This window comes from Diachasma alloeum, unplaced genomic scaffold, assembly GCF_001412515.2.
Source record: "Diachasma alloeum isolate Michigan unplaced genomic scaffold, Dall2.0 Dall_scaffold_00210, whole genome shotgun sequence".
In the NCBI taxonomy this organism is placed as follows: domain Eukaryota; kingdom Metazoa; phylum Arthropoda; class Insecta; order Hymenoptera; family Braconidae; genus Diachasma; species Diachasma alloeum.
In genome coordinates this window covers 1,682,533-1,695,658 of record NW_021680375.1, presented here as the reverse complement: position 1 = coordinate 1,695,658, position 13,126 = coordinate 1,682,533, and positions in this window count along the sequence as shown.

Here is a 13,126-nt window from a genome sequence, read left to right as displayed (position 1 = left end):
TTTCAAATATTTCCCTCTTATAAATAAATAATAAAATTTGTTTGCAAAACGGTGGATTATTTTTTATGAGGTGTGAAAAAAAATCTTGATTTTTTTACATCTAATGAAAAAAAAATCAGATTTTAATCTTTGATTACAATGGAAATGTTGATTTTCACATAAGACACTGGGTTAAATCCTGATTTTTAAACGTTTCTTCTTTGAGAAACCAAAACGATAATTAAATTGAGACAAAAATTAGAATTCCGAATCTAATCGAGTTTTCTGCAATTTTTTTGCAGTTTCCAATAATCTTTGAATTTACCGTAAAGGTAGAGCGACTTTAAGGTAAAATTTCTTGGTATTTCTGGTAAAATTTCTGAGGATTTCTGTGAAATTGTCACATAAATACGGGGAAAAATTCACGTTTTCCCCAATAAAATGTCTAGTGCCGGCACTGTAATTTTTTCCTGGCCGTCACTTTGCGCCTCTTTTCCCGTGCAAGTACTAGAATTTTTCTAAAAAATTTCTCTCCGTATAGATTATCACGAGAACCGACCCTTGGTTCAACCTTGGTATTTTGAGGATCAGGCAGCAAGATGCAGCTTTGTTTTCTCAATTGGGGCATAATCCTGGCCCAGCACTGGTTGCCCTAGTGCCGGCGCATAAGCCTTAGGCCACTGCTTGTTGCCAGGGTTCCCCTCGAACTCACCGGCTAGGTGTTATCTTTTTAAGATTTGCCCAATGCTGGGCCAACCTAGGGCCAACATGGGCCCAGTACTCCTCAGTTGAGTCTGGCCCATTGCTAAGAATACAGAAAGATTCAATTCCCATCTCTCAAGTTGCGATTCCTCAGCAGCGGGATAAACTCGGCACAGTACTGGTTTCTCTACTCCTGGCACATAATTCTTGGTCCAGTAATTGGTGTCAAACCCCTCCCAGTCATGAATAACAGCGATTAATCAAGCTTATTCTGGCTTCATCGTTACAGGATTGATCCCGTACAGGACTTACATTTGATCGCAACTCTTCAACAATAACTGGACTGGCGATCCATTACCAAGTGTCCCTAAACATTCAAGATTTAATACCTCAGTCTTGGCAGAACCTTGGCCCAGTACTGGCTTTTTTAATTCCGGGACACAACGCTTGGTCTAATATTTGTTGTCAAGTTTCCCCCAGAGATGAACACTAGTAATGAATCAAGCCTATCCTAACGTCATCATGAAAACATTCATCCAGTACTGGGCCAGCCTAGGGCCAACATTAGACCAAAACTCGTCAGCATTTGGTCTAGTCAATTACCAAATTCCAGTCTATTATCAAATTCAGCCTGTTATCGTCCCTCTAAGGTTGACCCAATAGTGGGCCAGCCTAGGACCGACATTGTCTCCAGTACTCATCAATACTTGCTCTAGTCTATTACCAAAAATTCCAAAAGATTCAACATTCTGAACAGCGGCATAATCTTGGCCCAACACTGGCTTCCCTAGTCCCGACACATTCTTGATCCAGTACTTGTTGCCACGCTTCCCTCAGTGATAAACAATAGTAATTAATTAATTCTATCCTGGTGTCCCATTAAAAGATTGATCCAGTATTGGGCCAGCTTAGGCCCACCACTAGACCACAATTCGTCAGCATTTGCTCTAGTCCATTATCAACTTCCAGTCTATTATCAAATTCAGCCTGTTATCGTCACTCTAAGATTGACCCAATAGTGGGCCAGCCTAGGACCGACATTGTCCCAGTACTCATCAATACTTGCTCTAGTCTATTACCAAAAATTCCAAAAGATTCAACATTCTGAACAGCGGCATAACCTTGGCCCAACACTGGCTTCCCTAGTCCCGACACATTCTTGATCCAGTACTTGTTGCCACGCTTCCCTCAGTGATAAACAATAGTAATTAATTAATTCTATCCTGGTGTCCCATTAAAAGATTGATCCAGTATTGGGCCAGCTTAGGCCCACCACTAGACCAGAATTCGTCAGCATTTGCTCTAGTCCATTATCAACTTCCAGTCTATTATCAAATTCAGCCTGTTATCGTCACTCTAAGATTGACCCAATAGTGGGCCAGCCTAGGACCGACATTGTCCCAGTACTCATCAATACTTGCTCTAGTCTATTACCAAAAATTCCAAAAGATTCAACATTCTGAACAGCGGCATAACCTTGGCCCAACACTGGCTTCCCTAGTCCCGACACATTCTTGATCCAGTACTTGTTGCCACGCTTCCCTCAGTGATAAACAATAGTAATTAATTAATTCTATCCTGGTGTCCCATTAAAAGATTGATCCAGTATTGGGCCAGCTTAGGCCCACCACTAGACCAGAATTCGTCAGCATTTTCTCTAGTCCATTATCAACTTCCAGTCTATTATCAAATTCAGCCTATCATCACTCTAAGATTGACCCAATAGTGGGCCAACCTAGGACCGACATTGGCCCAGTACTCGTCAGAATTTGCTCTAGTCCATTACCAAAAATACTTCTTGATCCAGTACCTGCTGCCACGTTCCCCCTCAGGGATGAACAATAGTGATTAATGAATCCTATCCTGATCTCATCATTATTCATCCAGTACTGGGCCAACCTAGGGCCAACATCAGACCAGAACCCGTCAGCATTGACTGCGTCAAAATCACCAAAAGTACATAAAAAATCAACCCCCACCTTCCGAGCCTCACTTCTTCAACCCTGGCGTAACCTTGGCCCAATACTGGTTGCCCTAGACCGCGCCAGATACCTCTTGGCCGACTGATTATAGTCGAGCCTATGCGCCAGCATCGGACAATGATCCACCATCGTCAGCTGAACCTTGAGCCAATCCTGGCGATCTTCTCATCTCCTGCCAGAGGCGTTCCCTTCGCTATAATCGCTTCGTTCCATATTCTATTTTCAGGGGCACTGAATGAGGTTCACAATGGTCTAGGTCAGGTTCGCATCTGACAGCGGTTTCCCACTCGAGCCCCTCGAGGCTAAATATTTTTTCGGTGTTACGGTTATATTGGAATTTGCAGTTCATTGGATCAAATGAATAGCACACGATGCATTCACTGCAATCCTAGGAGTCAACCCAGTATGGAAGAAATTACGTATGGAGCTATTGTACTGCCATCATTGTATCAATTCTCTTGACTGACCCATATCTGTATTAACGCATTTCGTATACATGTAGAATACTCTATATGTATATAAAGCCCAGAACCGTTTGACCCGTTAGGAATCGCAGCAGAGGCATCGTAGGAGAAGGACATAGGTAAAGAGTCTGGCGGTGGGGATCAGCGTGAGACAGACACAAGTTGGGCCGTTATGTCAAATCGAGGCCAACCCCGTATACATTCCTTTAACGATCGTTTTACCTAGAGGCCATTTTCCAATGTATGCAGTTTTGTAAAAATTTACTGGACACATTTTATGATCTGAGTCAATCATCATCAGGCGTCTATGAGTCATATTCTTTAATATTTTTTTCAAACTCAGGCGGAGATCATCTGTCTTAAGAATTTTTTTCAATCCACCTTATGATACCATAACGGAGATATGTCAGTGGATGACGATGAGATTGGCAGATGCGTGTGGATCCGGAAGAGACTTAGCTAATTACAACGAGAATGGGGAAGGGGCTTAAGGGATAGGATGGCCAACTAAAAAGGCAACTGAGCTTAGTCACAGCTGATGGGAGTTGCTGTGAGCTGCACAAGCTCATTAACCAGACAGCGTAAGAGCGACGCAGTTCAGATCGCGGGGATAAGGATGCCAGCGTGGTGTGTATATGCTATAATACTTCTGGGTTAAGATCGTCAGGGGATTTGAAACGAGTGAATTAGCAGATGGCAGAGTTCACACGTATGACATTGAACTTGAAGATGCTCGTGGCCTCTTGTGGTTGAGATGTTAAAACGCGAGAGGTGTTTTGCCAGGGTATTCGCGGTGCGTTCATTTCTGAGACGGTCAAAGACACCTTCGACCAGAACGTGATTCCATGATCATGCGAATGCCGTGCCAGGAAATCGCTGCGCGTTATCGAAAGACCACCCGTGAGAATTCTTTAGGGGGAAGGAAAGTAAGTGAAACAAAATTTTCAGTTTTGGTTTTGTTTCGTTGCTCCATACGCGTCTGCCGTCCCTATAAGCAAATTTGGATTTTTTTATTACGGATGGAAGCGTTGCAGGCGTTAAATCCGAAATTTCTCATTTTTTGTGCCATAATAATCAAATCAGTAGCGAAGCGGTAAAATGGTTCATGTTGATTTAGTTTTCAGCTGAGTTTTTGAGGAATATCTCCAGATCTAAGGGAGATAGCGAAATTTTTGTAATTACATTTTTCGTAGCTCTCAATTCGCCCTACAAAAAAGGTTTTAACAAAAATTTTGCTATCTGCCTTAGATTCCGAGATATTCATTGAAAACTGATCAGTAGTCAAAATCGATTTGAACCGTTTTACCGATTCGCTACTGAATTTCCCAACGCTAATGCCGTCGTGACCGGGTTCGATTATGAGATTGAATTGTATCATCTATTGTTGAAAGAATTTATTTTGAAAATATTCATTTTGAAAATTCATTCTGGAATTTTAGAGGAACGTAAAAAATTAACTTTGAGGCAATGTTGGCTGCCAACGTTGGGCCAGTGTTGGGATATTGTTGGCGGTCAACGTTGGGCCAATGTTGGGGCAATGTTGGCTCCTAACGTTGACGCAACGTTGAATTCACTGCATCATTGAATTCAATTTAAAATAAATCGTCGGCTGTTCAATCACCACAAACAAAAAATTAATTGTCAAATGAAATAATAATGAAATGACAGCACTCTTGTAACTTAGGGATAGAATGTTTCTTGATAAAATTCCGTCTGTAAAATATATTTTTATCCTGAAATGGCATTCTGAAAAAAAATCCTGAAATGCGAACCAAATAATTATTTATTTGATAATTTTCATCTAACGATTTTGTTGGCCCAAACAGGACTTGTTTGCGAACTTGTTCGTTTTTCTCACACTACAGATTATTCTATATATATCCTATAAACATTCTCCAAGACATGTCTCAGAGCATTTTGCCATGAACGTTACCTAAAATTTTGTTCGAAAACCCAATTTTTCTGTGTCACCGATTCGGCTCCAGGGGGTCGACATTTCGAGCTAATATGAAATGCAAAGGACCGACAGAAAAATCTCGCAGACGTTAAAAAAAAAAAATCACGGAACTAATGGAATTTGTTGGACGATAAAAACCCAACCGCGCCTCTGCCGCCTCTCCCCAGGAATATCCAAGAATTATAGTACCAATATCGAATTCTATGTCAGAATTGTTGAGAATGCCGGTGTCACAACAGCCTCCTGCTTCTTCAAAAAGCTCCCCATACCTGACCAATGCATTCTTCTTTATTCTCTATTGTATCTGCCTCGCATATCGCGATACCGGCGTTTATCATTCATCGATTCTAACAGTAAAAACCAAAGGTGCACCACAGAGGACTGGGGTGCGAGAGAGGTAAGAGAGGATCGAAACGATAGGGCCTCAACGTTGGAATGAGAGAAGGAATTGTGCACCCGCGCTCCTTCATGCAGAATGCCCGCGCGTGCGAGCAGTACCTGCCGTGATCCAATCTTATAGTGGTATAGTGAGTAGTACCTGCTGATATTTTACTGTCAACCGATGTGCTTCTGAACCCGTTGTCCCCCCCCCCCATGATCAGATTGCACTACCGGTTAAACCGAAAGAGCAGAAATATTATGGTCTTCTTCGCTGCATTTGGCCCCTCAATCATGATTTTTCGTAACAATTTTCGCATTCAATTACTTATTTTCTCCCGAGGTTGCGAGGGTCAGCCGGTCTTCCCTTACATTTTTGGTATTGAACATCGTAATTGGCGATTCTTTCCGCGATTCTCCGGTCAGATCGACTTGTTTTATTCTAAGTAGTCGTATAACCTACAAATAATATTATCAGATCTGTTTGTCCATTACTCAACTGTCTATCTGTCTGTCAATATCCGTCGGGTTTTAGTGCCTAGCTTTTTTTCTCTCTCGATACTATAAACTCCTAAATCTTACGGTAACCGTGAGTGTCACGGGGGCGACGAAAGGGATATCCCAGTGATTTAAGTCTATCTTTATCTGTCTTTTACCTGTACTGCATGTACAGTGTCAATGACCTATTTCATCATGTTTCCTCGGTTGTACAAAAAGTGTGAATGAGATTTTGTGATACTGATGCTGTCAGTGTACGCGGGGAATGTCAAGGTTCCTCGTCGCTCTCCACTTGCCGTTGTTCTTCTATTTTTATAGCTATAATCATTATAATGATCTCCTAATGGAAACGGTATTTTTTTTTAACAATGTCTTGAGAAGGGTTGACTTCTGTGAAATTTTCGAAATTTCATCTTGAATAGGAAATTACGAGGTCAAGTTATTATTGGAAAACATTTTTTGTCCGGGCAGTTATGTCTGAAGGCCGATAAATAATAGAATAATTGAGTTGAATCTCATAAATTACAAATTTTCCAGTGTAATTTCATGTTTGTTGGTTCTACTGATAGAAACGTTCACGGTATGATGACTTAATTTACGAAAATTATTGTCGGTGGGATTTATTTATAAAAAAATATCATCATCAATTTTGCGACAATGTTGACTGGCTATAAAGCATGGAATTTTGTTATTGATTTATGGCTGACGTGGCAATGGAAAATTGAGAACAGTGCGTGCTAGTGTGATAGATCCTGAAGCGCATGTTGATCATCCGCGGCTATCATCACGTTACACCATGCCAACAACGTCAACTCCTCAAGACCATCCAGTTTATTCGTAGCAATTACGAAACAGCTCGCAGGACATAAATCGCTCCAGATCCAATTATCTTGTACAACAACATTTTGTCATGAAAATTTTTGTCCAACGACCACCAAGAATTTCAATTCATTTCTATCTACTTTGATACATGAGACGTTGGTATCGAGTGAGGTAATGAGTTTTATTTTTTATGAAGTGGATAGTTTTTTTATGAACGACGAGTGGAAGCTTTGTGGTCGTTCGAATTTAAGTTTTGGATTTTTTGTGTTATCTCGACGTCTGTGTGTATGTGTGATGGAATTGAATCTTCTTTTTTTCAAATGTAGATATTATAGTGCCCTATCGATCGCTATTAATTAAATTTTAATTCATCCATTAGTTTTTTTAATTTTCGAATTTTTTCGAAAATCGATTTTCTCACGATAATTAAAAAAAAGTTCTGAATTGACTGAATAATGGCTTCAAAAATTTGTTTGGATATCCTTTTGGCCGATTTCGAAGATAACGGCGATAGCAATAAAACCGTTATTTTGATTTATTTGAAAATTGCAAAAATTGTGTATTTTTTGAAAATCAGAATTCCGGGAATATTTTTGAATATCATACTTGAAATGAATTCAATCATAGCTTAAAATGTTTGTTTTAATGTCATTAAGTCGAAGTTGAAAGATGATTACGATAGCTATATTGGTTGATTTGATTTTTATGATGATTGTCGAAAATTTCGAATTTTTCATGAATTTCCCTGAAAGGGAGCTTTTGATGGTTTCGTTTCATCGGTATCGAGTGAGGTAATGAATTTTATTTTTCATGAAGTGGATAGCTTTTCTTATTCCGAATGAAAGCTTCGTGATGGTTCAAATTTAAGTTTTGGATTTTTTGTGTTATATCGACGTCTGTGTGTCTGTGTGTCGTTAAAAATGTTAATGAGGGGTTGAAATGTTGATGAAATTGAATAATTTTTTTTTCAATACAAAGAACAATTCTTTCCCTTTGTAACGAGCCTAAACTGAACTCAATTGATAAATTTGTTACTGAGTTATGAATAATTAAAAAAACGTCTCAGGTGTCCATTTTACCCCACCCTCCCGTATATGTTAAATTGTCAAGTGCATTTGAAATGCATGTGTTAAATCCGTAAGTCGAAATTTACGTGTTATTTAGACCGATAACCTTCAGCAGCATATTGCTAATTTATTAGCGAAAAATAACTATACTAAATAAAATACAAGAGCAATTTCCCACTTGTTTTTTTAGCTGCGAGTTGCATCGATTGGAGCAAGAGAAAAAGTGACAGGCAATAGGCTTTCAACATTCTCATGAGTCCTCTCGGTGCCTTCAAATGTTTGGAAGTCAAACAAAGTCATTTCTTGAGTATATCCGTGGGACCATGGCCCACATGGGATCAAACCACTCAAATATTGTTTGACTTATCTCGTGAAGGAAATGTGAACACATTACGGATTTGAGTATTTTTTCTTTCCCGATAACATTTCGTCAATCAATGGATGATACCTATTCACACAGAATTTCCAGGAGAACAGCATCATCTTCACGAGGTCAATTGGCACTTGTGTATTTTTATCCTTTCGGTAAATCTTCACCGGGAGTCATTGAATAACGAACGGTAAAACGTTGCCCCACGAGATTGACATTTCCTCGGTGTTAAAGACGAGATTGAGGAATAAAAAAAAAGCCAAAAAAATGCACATACACACAGGTATATGGTTAAGGAACACTCGATAAGCGGTGACGCGAGAGTGAGATTCCGGAGGAACGAGTCTTCGTTTTGCCGGAAAGGATCATTGACCTTTGGAAAAGGGAAAAAAGAAGCTCCGGGGGGAAAGGGGAGGAAAGGCGGGCGGGAGGGGGGTGGTGAAGAAGAAGAAAAAATGTAAAGAAAAGAGAATGGTATCCCGTCGATCGGAAATCCAAGCGCGCAAATCCCAACCCATAGGTCCCTACGATAACGATTCCGATGAATCGTAATCGTTATGGGTTGCAAGTCTTACACTACACACTTATACCGAATAAAAAAAGGAACAACTGTAACCTATCTTTACGGTTCGATCGAGGTCCTTGGCCATGAAGCCGAGGGTGGTCCCAATGGGAACCCCGATACGAGATAAACCCATAAGGGACACAAGTAGAGCCATAGAGGAAGCTTATCCATTCTTATCCGCTACAACAAACTCCAACTATTCTTTTAATACATTTTCTGATACTTTTTTTCATCAACATTTTGCCGGATACTTGTGGACTATGTTGAACTCGTCAGACGCCATTTTATTTGCGGAAGCTCCCGATTCACAGCGACGAGTTCAAGGACGACTGGATCCTTCAGCGGATGGAATTCCCGGGGTGTGCGAAGGTGTAATGATAAGGCCGGGGTGATATGGACTAGTGGGCTTCAACAATTTTATTGGACACCGGAAATTCAAGACTACAGAGGTATTTGGTGGGGTTATAAAAACGCTGCAATCATCGGGGAAAATATCGCTGCCATAATTTCCGTGAAGACGTTGATCGTCTGTTGCATAAGAAGGTAAGTCAAAGGTAAGTGCTAACCCTAAAATTAGTATAATGGAATTGAGGAAAAGACAGTTTGATTTTTTAACACACAGCCATTTCCTTCGAGAGTTCACTCGGTAGAGGGTATTAATCAAGTGATTGTCCAGAGTCAATTAGGCATTCCTCATTCTTCTAAGTGGAGTTAATCCGATGGGTAGATTTTCTAGGAACGTTACACGCAGGAATCTTGATTATTCATTGAATTAGTTGATTGCCGATGCAACTATTTACTTAATTTAGAATCTTACTGGGATAATTAAAGAGAGAAGACAAGTTGAGGATAAGCCCCCAGAGGCGAAAATAATCGATAAAATGATGACGTGTGACGTTTTAGAAAAAAATATTTTTAGATGAATTACTTTATATCAGGATGTTTTAAATTGATCCACACAAAATTTTATACACAAGTGTGACTCAATAATACTAATTAGTAGCCACAATCTAAGATGTTTATTCCAATATTTACACGTATTATGGAATGCTCCATTAACTCTTAACCCTCGTGATCCTTATTCTGACCCTTGTGATCCTCGTGACCTTCATGACCCTGATTCTAAACCTTGTGACCCTCATTCCAAACGTCGATTTGGATTTTCACAATATAGAAAGATATTGAGACCCTTATTTTCACTCTTATGATCCTTAGTTTCTGACCCTCATGACCCTTAATGTGACCTATGTGATCCTTGATCTGACTCTTGTGACCTTCATTTAGATTCTCCATTTGGATCCTTAATCTGACCCTTATTATAACCCTCGTGAACTTTATTTTGACTCTGGTGACTCTTGGTTTTTGACCCCAATGTCCCTTATTTGGACCCTTACTCTGACCCTTGTGAGCCTCATTTGGATCCTTAATCTGACCCTCACTATAACCCTCATGAAACTTATTTTGACCCTGGTGGCCTTTGGTTTATGACCCACATGCCCCTTATTTAGATCTTATTCTGACCTTTGTGACCTTTAATCTGACCCTCGTGACCCTCATTCTGACCCTTATGATCATTATTTTGACCCTTGTGACCCTTAATTGTGGGGTCTTAATTTCCAGTACCTGATTTTTATCACCAGAAGTCGATTTGGATTTTTAAAATATAGAGAGATTTATTGTTTATAGACCTAACAGCCCAGAGCCAATTATGGGGTCAAATTAAATACGTTCTTATATCCGTTTTAATTTTAAATGTTTAATAACATATAGATAAATGATAGACGAAGGTACAATTGAGTGACGACAATCAAAAGAAAAAAAAAAGAGACAAGTTACGAACGTGAAGATTTTACAAACTTATGTGCTGTCAACGCAATCTCAGAAAGCGGTGATGTTACAATGCCCGAACAATTTTTACTGCATGCAACCAATCTATCGACCAGTCAATCATTCATAAACTCTGAAGAAGGAGGTAAGGATCAGCTTTTCTGAAGTTGTAAATCTTGCTACGTTTCAAAGTATTCGAGAATTAATAATCATGAGAACATTTGTGCCTCCTGAAATTAGTGATTTCTATCACTGAAATTTGATGATAATGTGCTTGAAAATTAGTGACACGTCCCTGAAAATGAAAAATTTATTTCTCTGCGATCAACGGTAGTTTGTAAAAATCAACTTCTGGATGATGGAAGAGGTGAGTAACAAAATTGTACGTTTTAAAATTTTCAGAATTAAGATTTACTCTTCATTCACTTTTTACAGGCATTCGCAGTACGTAATTATCCCAGGTTTGTGTGCTCCCACCAATTATAGTCCCCGAGAGCACGCCATCAACATCAGAGCCAGCCTTTTTCCATATAACGTTCGTCTTCTTCACAGCAGCATTTTGCCCACATACTCCTTCATCCACCATAAGGTTGTGTAGTCCCAATCTTCATTCATATATATATATATATAATATATATACATACGTACAATGTCCGTTTATTTTCTTTCATTCTCACCTTTCAAGTGAGCTGACATGACAGCCATGAGGAGAGCCATGTCAGTTCAGGATACATACAGTAGCTGTTGGTGAGAGACGAAGAGAAAGATGAAGAAGAAGAAGATGCCGAAGAGTCAAAAAAATTATATCAAAGTGATGCTGCGTGCTGAGAATTTGAAGAATTCGTTGAGTAGTGAACGCGATCATCTCAATTGTCCTCTTTTCCCTTTTTTTGAGTTCTGTCATTTTCTTGTGCGTCAGGTGCGTGTAGCGCCACTCGAGGTGGAGACACTTTTTCTAGTAAAAGTGGCGCCATCCGACGTTTATTTATACCCATACTAATCATTTACACGAAGACTATTTTTATTTTTTTTATCATTATTTTACATCGCTCTGAGTTGGTTTTGAGTAGACTGCGAAAACTGATCGACTTATGTAAATGGTTAGCTTACATACATTCTACCCACCCGAACTTTGAACCCGGGACCTCAAGTTAGAGATGCAAAATGATCGTTATTTTTAGATCGCGTCATATGACCGAAAAATGACGGCCATGTAACGCACCAATTTTCTAACATCAAATGATGGTCACAAATAATTTGCAACCAAATTGTTGTCAAATCATCTATGTAGATGCTTAATGACCGTCATAAATAAAAACAAGTGGGAAATCGCTTTTATATTAATACTAGGGAGTACGTCCTCTGCTCGCTCCGCTCGCCAACATTTTGACCTTTCTTACCTGACCCTTAATTTTCAAGTTTTAATGTCGAGCGCCAAATTTTCATCACCAAAAGTCGATTTGTATTTTCACAATGTAAAAAGATATTGAGACCCTTATTTTGACTCTTGTGACCCTTAGTTTCTGGCCCTCATGACCCTTAATCTCACCTATGTGAACCTTAATCTAACTCTTGTGGCCTTCATTTGGATGCTTAATCTGACCTTCATTATAACCCTCGTGAACCTTGGTGTTTGCCCTCCATGTCCCTCGTGACCCTTAATCTGACCCTTGTGACCCTGATTTGGATCCTTAATCTGATCCTCACTATAACCCTCGTGAACCTTATTTTGGCCCTGGTGACCCTTACCCTGACCCTTGTGACCTTTATTTTGACCCTTGTAGTTCTTATTCTGACACTCATGACCCTTATTCTGACCTCCATGACCCTTGTGACGCTTAATTTCGAAGTCTTAATTTCAAGTACCAAATTTTTATCATCCAGAAGTCGATTTGGAATTTTATAATATAGAAAGATAACAAAAAAAATCCGAAACTTAAATTTGAATGAATACAATGCTTCCATTGGGACGCACTAGTCTTATTTACATAAATGAAAACATGACCGTCATTTGTTATACATACAGTTCCAACTGTATGGATGACAAATGACGGTCATTTTTCCGTGGAAAATTGTGACGATCGCAGCGGGGGGAGGATTATTGTGACCGTCGTTATAAACTCTTCGTCATGTGACGATTACTGTCGGTCACATAACGATTGCATTTGCATCTCTACCTCGAGCTTGTGAGCGAACGAACTTACCCACTGCGCCAGTCTAACGGGCGTATTTTCTATTGAATGAATTATTCTTCAAATTTTCTGTGTCAAGTTACCTGGTCATATCGGCCGACATAAAGAAAGACAGGGAGTTATACGTAAAGTTATATTACAAAGAAATAACTCTTTCGTTCATTGGTATGCAGATCAGCATTTTGCCCATTGACCAGCGGCACTATGTAGAATTGATCCTAAGAATAGGTATTTTCTTCTAGTCGGCAGTGTTTACTGTTCCAGGTGAGTTGTATATCGCGACTTATCTTCAATCTGATCCTGTCTCCCCCCCCCCCCCCCCC